The following is a 6,396-nucleotide window of genomic DNA, read 5'->3' on the forward strand; positions in this document are numbered from 1 at the left end:
GCATTTATTCTGTTGATTGCGTAAAGCTACGCTTTTGATTATTAGCCATTCGATAGTTTACTGTTTAGCTATTAGATAAGCATGAGCTGAGGAAAGTAAGAGCTGCCTAGTTTCCTTTTAGGTATTCACACTCTCTTAGTATGTTTCATTGTTATACTGTGGTTTCCTTTCTTTTTCTGGAATTTAATAGAAGAACATATAAATACCGGGATGCTAATTGAGACATTTCGAATAAGCTACTGTCTGAAGACTCAGTAAAATAAAATATAATACCAAATCCACAGAAGTTACATATCTTCATGACTTTTTTCTCTATATTAAATTTAAAAAAAAATTTTATCTTTAAGTTCCACGAAATTTAGTTTAAAACCTATTTAGCATAATTTATTTTAATTAATTAATTACAAAGCTTATTTTATGTAGTTTTTATATACTCATATCTATTTTAAACAACCACATAAAAAAAATTAAATTAATAAAAATAAATAAATGAAATGCAAAAATTATTTTGTTGTTTTCCACGGCTTGTTAAAGAGCTGTTTTCTTGTCGATTTTTTCACCTCAAAGTGCAAATGTTAACACGTGTAAATTGGCTTCCAATATTTTAAAAGATACTCATTAGACGGCAAAAATTTGTCAATTTAAACGGGTCTTTCGCTCGACTGTAAGTTCAACTCTTTTGGATCATTGCAGTGAAAGTGCCTCAGAAGAAAAGCACATTGAATTTCTTGTAATTTTGCTATCAATTAACAAAGCGAACGAACGCACAGTATGTACATACACAAATAGAGTATGCTATAAGCGAAACGAACCTCAAATTGTACAAGATTAATTGCCGAACAGTCAGCACTCGCTGTTGGCCATCGTTAGCACATCACTACGAGCACTCTGCCCAGTTGGAGAGATGTTAGTTCCAGTCGCCAAGTCCCCAAGAGTACCCCCAGAGCCGGTCGAGTGTGCGACACCCGCAGGCCGGCTGAAGAGCTGTAAAAGCAATTAAAACTAAAAGAAAAAGAAAGAGACATTCGATCAAACAGAAATAGTTATTCGATTTTTATGTCTACTAATTTGAATATGATGTGAATGCTCCGTCTTGTGAGGTTTCTCGTGTCTAAAAATAAGTCTCTAAGCTATAAGGCTATTTATAATAATAAAAGAATAAAAAATTAAAAAATACAAATAAAAAATAAATATTGAACATGAAAAATGTAAATAATGCAAAATAAATAGAATATAATTTGTGTACAATAATAAAAGAATAATAAAAAATAAATAAAAAATAAAATAAAAAATAATAAATAATTAATGACCATGAAAAATGTAAATATTATAAATAAATTATAATTTGTGTAAAAAAAGTAGTAAAAAATATATATATATATAATATTGTATTATATTTATGCATATTAATATTTAACAATACAAAATTATATAATATTATTAATGATAATTAGTTTTTATTATTATGTTTGTTTTTTATTTTGCTCGTAGTCTTTATTATTTTATTATTTATATATATGTGTTTTTTTTATTTTATTTATTTATTTATTTTTTTAATCTTATATATTTAGAGTTTATGTTTTTAAATTAAATAGTAAATTCTTTTCATTTTTAATAAGTCAATAGTCAAGTTTATTTATTTTAAATTTAGCAATGAATAATTTATGCATTTTCTGTATTATTATATTTCATTTATTGACTTGTTAATAAATAAATTGAATGAAATCCTGTTACAGTTTTCCCTAACTTCCGCTTGAAGCTCTTCCATGTGCATACTTTCAGGCAACGCTCATGAGGGTTTATTCCTTAATTTCTGTAAAGATCATCTGCTGGCTAAACTTTCGGCGCATTCTCAGTTGCATTTCTCGGAAATGCAGCTGCTGCAGCAGCAATAAAAAACTCGTGTTGAAAGCAAATGTTGCCAGACAGCGTAAAAAAGCGTCGCGTTAGCTGCCGCTGCCGGTGCTGCTGCTCTCCATTGACCTCGTGCACGATGAGCTTTCAAAAATTGAAAACGAAACGCCAGCCAAAGAGCCCAGCAATGGGGCAAGGTAGAAGAAGCCAGGCTAGCGAGTAAGTCACACAGGCCGGCTTCGTCAGTCTGTCTGTCTGTCCGTCTGTCTGGCCTCTGGGATTTGGAGTTTGGAGTTTGGTTTTGCCGGCTCAACAAATCTGAATCTCATGCTGCGTAAGCGGAGATGAAAGTGCTTGGCCTGTGCAGCAGCGGCAGTGGCAGCAGCTGCTGCTAGCTTACTGGGATGAATCTGCCATCATTTCTCCTTCGGTTCATGATGTTTGGCATTTGCTTTGACTCTTTGTCTCCGTCTTTGCCGTTACCTTTGCCGTTTACCTTCGGCTTTGCCTTTGCCGTTTTGCCAAATGTGTCCGCAATTCGCATAATAAAAACGAAAAGCGTGTAAAACGTACAAAGCACAAAAGCCCAAACAAAAATCAATTGGAAATTTTACTTTCGACGACATCGTAAAAAAACTGCTGGGCATTGAACGACATGGAAATACCCTAGAAATGAATGTGAAGTGGAGAGTGAAAAGCAACATAGAATATTAATAATATTTTATAGATATGAATATGCATGAATGCATATATATGTTGGATATACATATGTATATATAATGAATTACCTATAGCACATAGCTTCATGGGAATATACCCTGTATACTAGCTACAATAGACTCTAGCAGCATATAGACTCTAGTCAAATATATTTTACAAACTTCACTTCATTTACTTGTCAACACCATATACCCCATTTCATTATTCTACAGGGTATCAAAACACAAAAAGATAGATATTGAGAGGCGGAAGATGGCACAGAGTGAACCAAACTGAAACTCTAATACCCACATTTGTCGACTATTTGCGTGCTGTCATTAAACTATAATTAAATTTCTTTTCTTTTGATTTTCACCCCGTGCAACTTAAAAGTCATCCTCCATCTAAACACATACACACACACACTATCACCGAGCGATCCATTGGCGTGAAGGGTTTACCAAAACTTCACGCCTGTCACGCCGCTTGGAATTTGTATTTCTTTTAGTTTTGCTTTGTTGTTGGTTTTTGTATTCAGCGACAGCAACTGAAATTTTTGTAGATTTTTGACAAGAGAGAATCATCTGCACTTTTTGCACATCATACGAATTGGCAGTCACAACTTGGCTTGGGGGTAAGTCAATTTTATTTCTGTCTGAAATATAGAGGAAAAGAATATTATTTTTTATTTTGAAACGAAAATAATTTTATTAATTTTTAAAAATTTATTACAAATACAATTTTTGTTATTTTTTTATCTGCAGAAAGTATAAAAAATCTGTATTTAAAAAAAAATTAAATAAAAATAATATAAAATAAAATATTTCTGCATTTCTTAATTTAAGCATAAAAAAAAACTTGGCTAAGATTAATATATTTAAAAAAAAGGTATTTTTTTATTTATTTTGTTGTTGTTAATTTTTAATATAAAAGAATATGTAAAAAAAAAGTAATAACAAGTTTTGAAGCAATATAATAATTATTTTTAATAAAAAAAAAATAAAAATAAAAAAAAAATAAAATCTTTGAACGAAAAAATAATATACAAGTTAAAAAAATATTATTAATTTTTATTTGTTTATTTTGTCGTTTAATTTATAGTTTTTAAAAATCTTACAAGTAACACAAATAAAAGGAATAAAATTTAACTCATTCTTTGCCTTCTTCTTCTTAAGTATTTCATCCAAGCTCGTCTTTAATAACCAGATGCTATCAAAAGTAAGCCGTCCCTAAAATGTTGCTAATTGTGCGTTGTTGGCAGTGAAATGCGTGGGCATTTGTGGCAGCTAGACTGGCCACATTTGGTGGCAAGGTCTAATGAATTTATGAGCTGTCGCTGTGGCAAGGCATATCACATGGTTGGCTCGGAGGCAGCAGCAGCAGCAGCCGCATCAGATGCCGACTGCTTCTGCAACCGGGCGGCAACATTGGATGGGTCGACCCACCCAGTGTTTGGCTGAGCCATATGAAGACTTCATGTGCTGTTGCAGCAAAATGTTGCAAGCAGGCAGGCAGGCAGGCAGCGAGGCATTCAAATGCCTCGTTTGTTGTTCTTCGCTTTGTGGCTGTGGCTGGAGCTGGGGCTGTGTCCGTTCTGGTGCATGTCAGGCGAGCAGTTGCTGGCCAACTGCTACTTACGACTGCCAACTGGCCATAATATGTAATTTCAATGATTTGCATACAAAACACTTTTCACCAAACGTAGCAGAAGAAGCAGCAGCAGCAGCCGCAGCAGCAGCAGCAGCAGTAGCAGCATTGGCCGCTTTGCTGTAGAAGCTGCAGCTGGAGCCAGCAGGCATTCGTATGGACAAACAAACACGTTAAATACTTCCGCGTTCGTTGCATGCTACACGAGGCGCAGGAGCAGCAGATCGAAGCAGCAAGAGAGAGAGAGAGAGAGAGTGAGAGGGAGAGAGAGCGTGTGAGAGAGGCAGAGTCGGTCAGGTGGACAGGGCGATCTTCGCAGATGCATGCCACACAGTTCTTTTAGTTTTCGGCTCGCTCGTTTTCATAAGCTCGAAATATTCATATTTGTCACGAAGCCGCTTGCAGCTTGGCCCCAACAAAGATTTCCTGGCCAAGAATGAGGCCAACTAATGGGCTTTGCCTTGTTGCCAGTTTGCCTGCTGCCTGCTGCCTGTTGCCTTTTCGCCAGCGTCGTTTCTGCGAAACCGAGCGAACGAAAATTATAATAACCAGTTTAAAGTTAAAGTTAAAGTTCTTTTATAATGCCTCCAAGCCGCCGCCGCTCTTGACTCTTAACTCTTCTTTTTTTTTGGCAAGCCGGCCAATGACCCAGCACAATTTACAAGGGCTTTACGCAGCCGAAAGCGTGAGCTGGCCAAAAATGGGAGCGTGCCCGCTTTCGAGGCAAGGTCAGCAGGAGCTGTAGGGAGTCGAGTGCTGGCTCCATCGGCGAAAGTTTTTTCGCTGCCAAAAAAGGGTAGACAGAGGGAGAGGCTGAGAGAGGGTGGGAAGCAGAAAAGTCCATTTAGATTTAATGAGATATTGGGCCCAAGTCAAGTCGCGTCCGGCGCGGCCTTTCCTTTGGCACAGAAGCATATATGAAAACTGCAATAAAGCAAACGCTTGACGCTTGTGGCCCATAACAAATGAACAGCAGCAGCAGCAGCAACTACACAAATGTGTATTTTTTTTTAACAAAAATTCCAAAAGCAAATCCATTTTGTTCCGACTTTCATTTTGGAGCAGCAGCAGCAGCTCACACACACACACAAACACACACTCTTAGAGCAGACAAAAAGTGATCGCTGCACAGTTTGAAGACAATTGTATAAATGAAAGTTTAAGATCTCCATGAACAAGTGTGTGTGCATATGTGTGTGTGTGTGTGTGTCAGTTATGTGTTTGTGGGGCAGGGCAAACGTGTGCGCCCCCTCCTCTATGTGATATGAGCTAACGGTGGCTCTGCCACTGCCATCGCCTGTGGCAGCGACAGGTTGTGCTCAGCGCCGGCACTTGACTATGCAACTGCCCCGCCACTACCCCCTCGCCTTTGGCCGGGCAAGCGGCTTACAGCTAGCCACCCAGACACCTGGCACGTGTTGCCCGCCAATGAATAGGAGAGAAGTTGTTGTTGAAAAACAACAAGAAGAAGAAGAAGACAACGACAACAAAAACAATTTTCAATTGTTTAGCAGAGGCTGTCCAAGTGGATGTAGATGTGGATGTGCATGTGCATGTGGATGTGGATGCTGGGGCACATTTCTCCATTGCAGCTTTGACTTTGATTTCGATTTACTTTTGCTTTTCATTGTTAAAAGTGCCGCCAATGCGTCAATGCAGCATCGGCCCCAGTGGGGCAGCCATTGGAGGTGGGGGCGTGGCATTTGTTGTGTCTGTTAAGACTTTTAATAACAATTTTATGGTTTTTAACACAATTCGCTTTGCGCGCTGCCCATTGTGTGCACGGGTTTCTATGGCACCCAGAGAATGGGAGAGAGATCTGATTAGAAGTTGCATTCAGAGACGCAGCTCTGTAAAGTGAATCGTTTGTGAAATCAATTGTTGGAGAATTACTTTAATTTTTATAGGGTATTGTGGACGAGGGCCAAGAATCGGGGCTGAAAGACAAACAAGATCTGTCGGAGGAGAACAAAAGAAGCACGAGCGAGAGATAAATGGTGGAAAGAGGAAATAAGAAAGGAAAAGTAAGAATGAAGAAGTTGAAAGGAGGTGGAAGGATGGAAGGTTAAGGGATGTAGAAGAAGGAGAGGGGATGGAGGAAAAGAGAAGATGCAAAAGGGTAAAGAGAAAGGAAGATAAAAGTAAGTTGTAAGGGGGAAGGAGAAGGAAGCATAATGAAAAATAGAAAGAAGAAGG

The sequence above is a fragment of the Drosophila arizonae genome, chromosome 4, assembly GCF_054131065.1.
Source record: "Drosophila arizonae isolate 15081-1271.41 chromosome 4, UAZ_ARI_1.0, whole genome shotgun sequence".
Classification (NCBI taxonomy): Eukaryota; Metazoa; Arthropoda; class Insecta; order Diptera; family Drosophilidae; genus Drosophila; species Drosophila arizonae.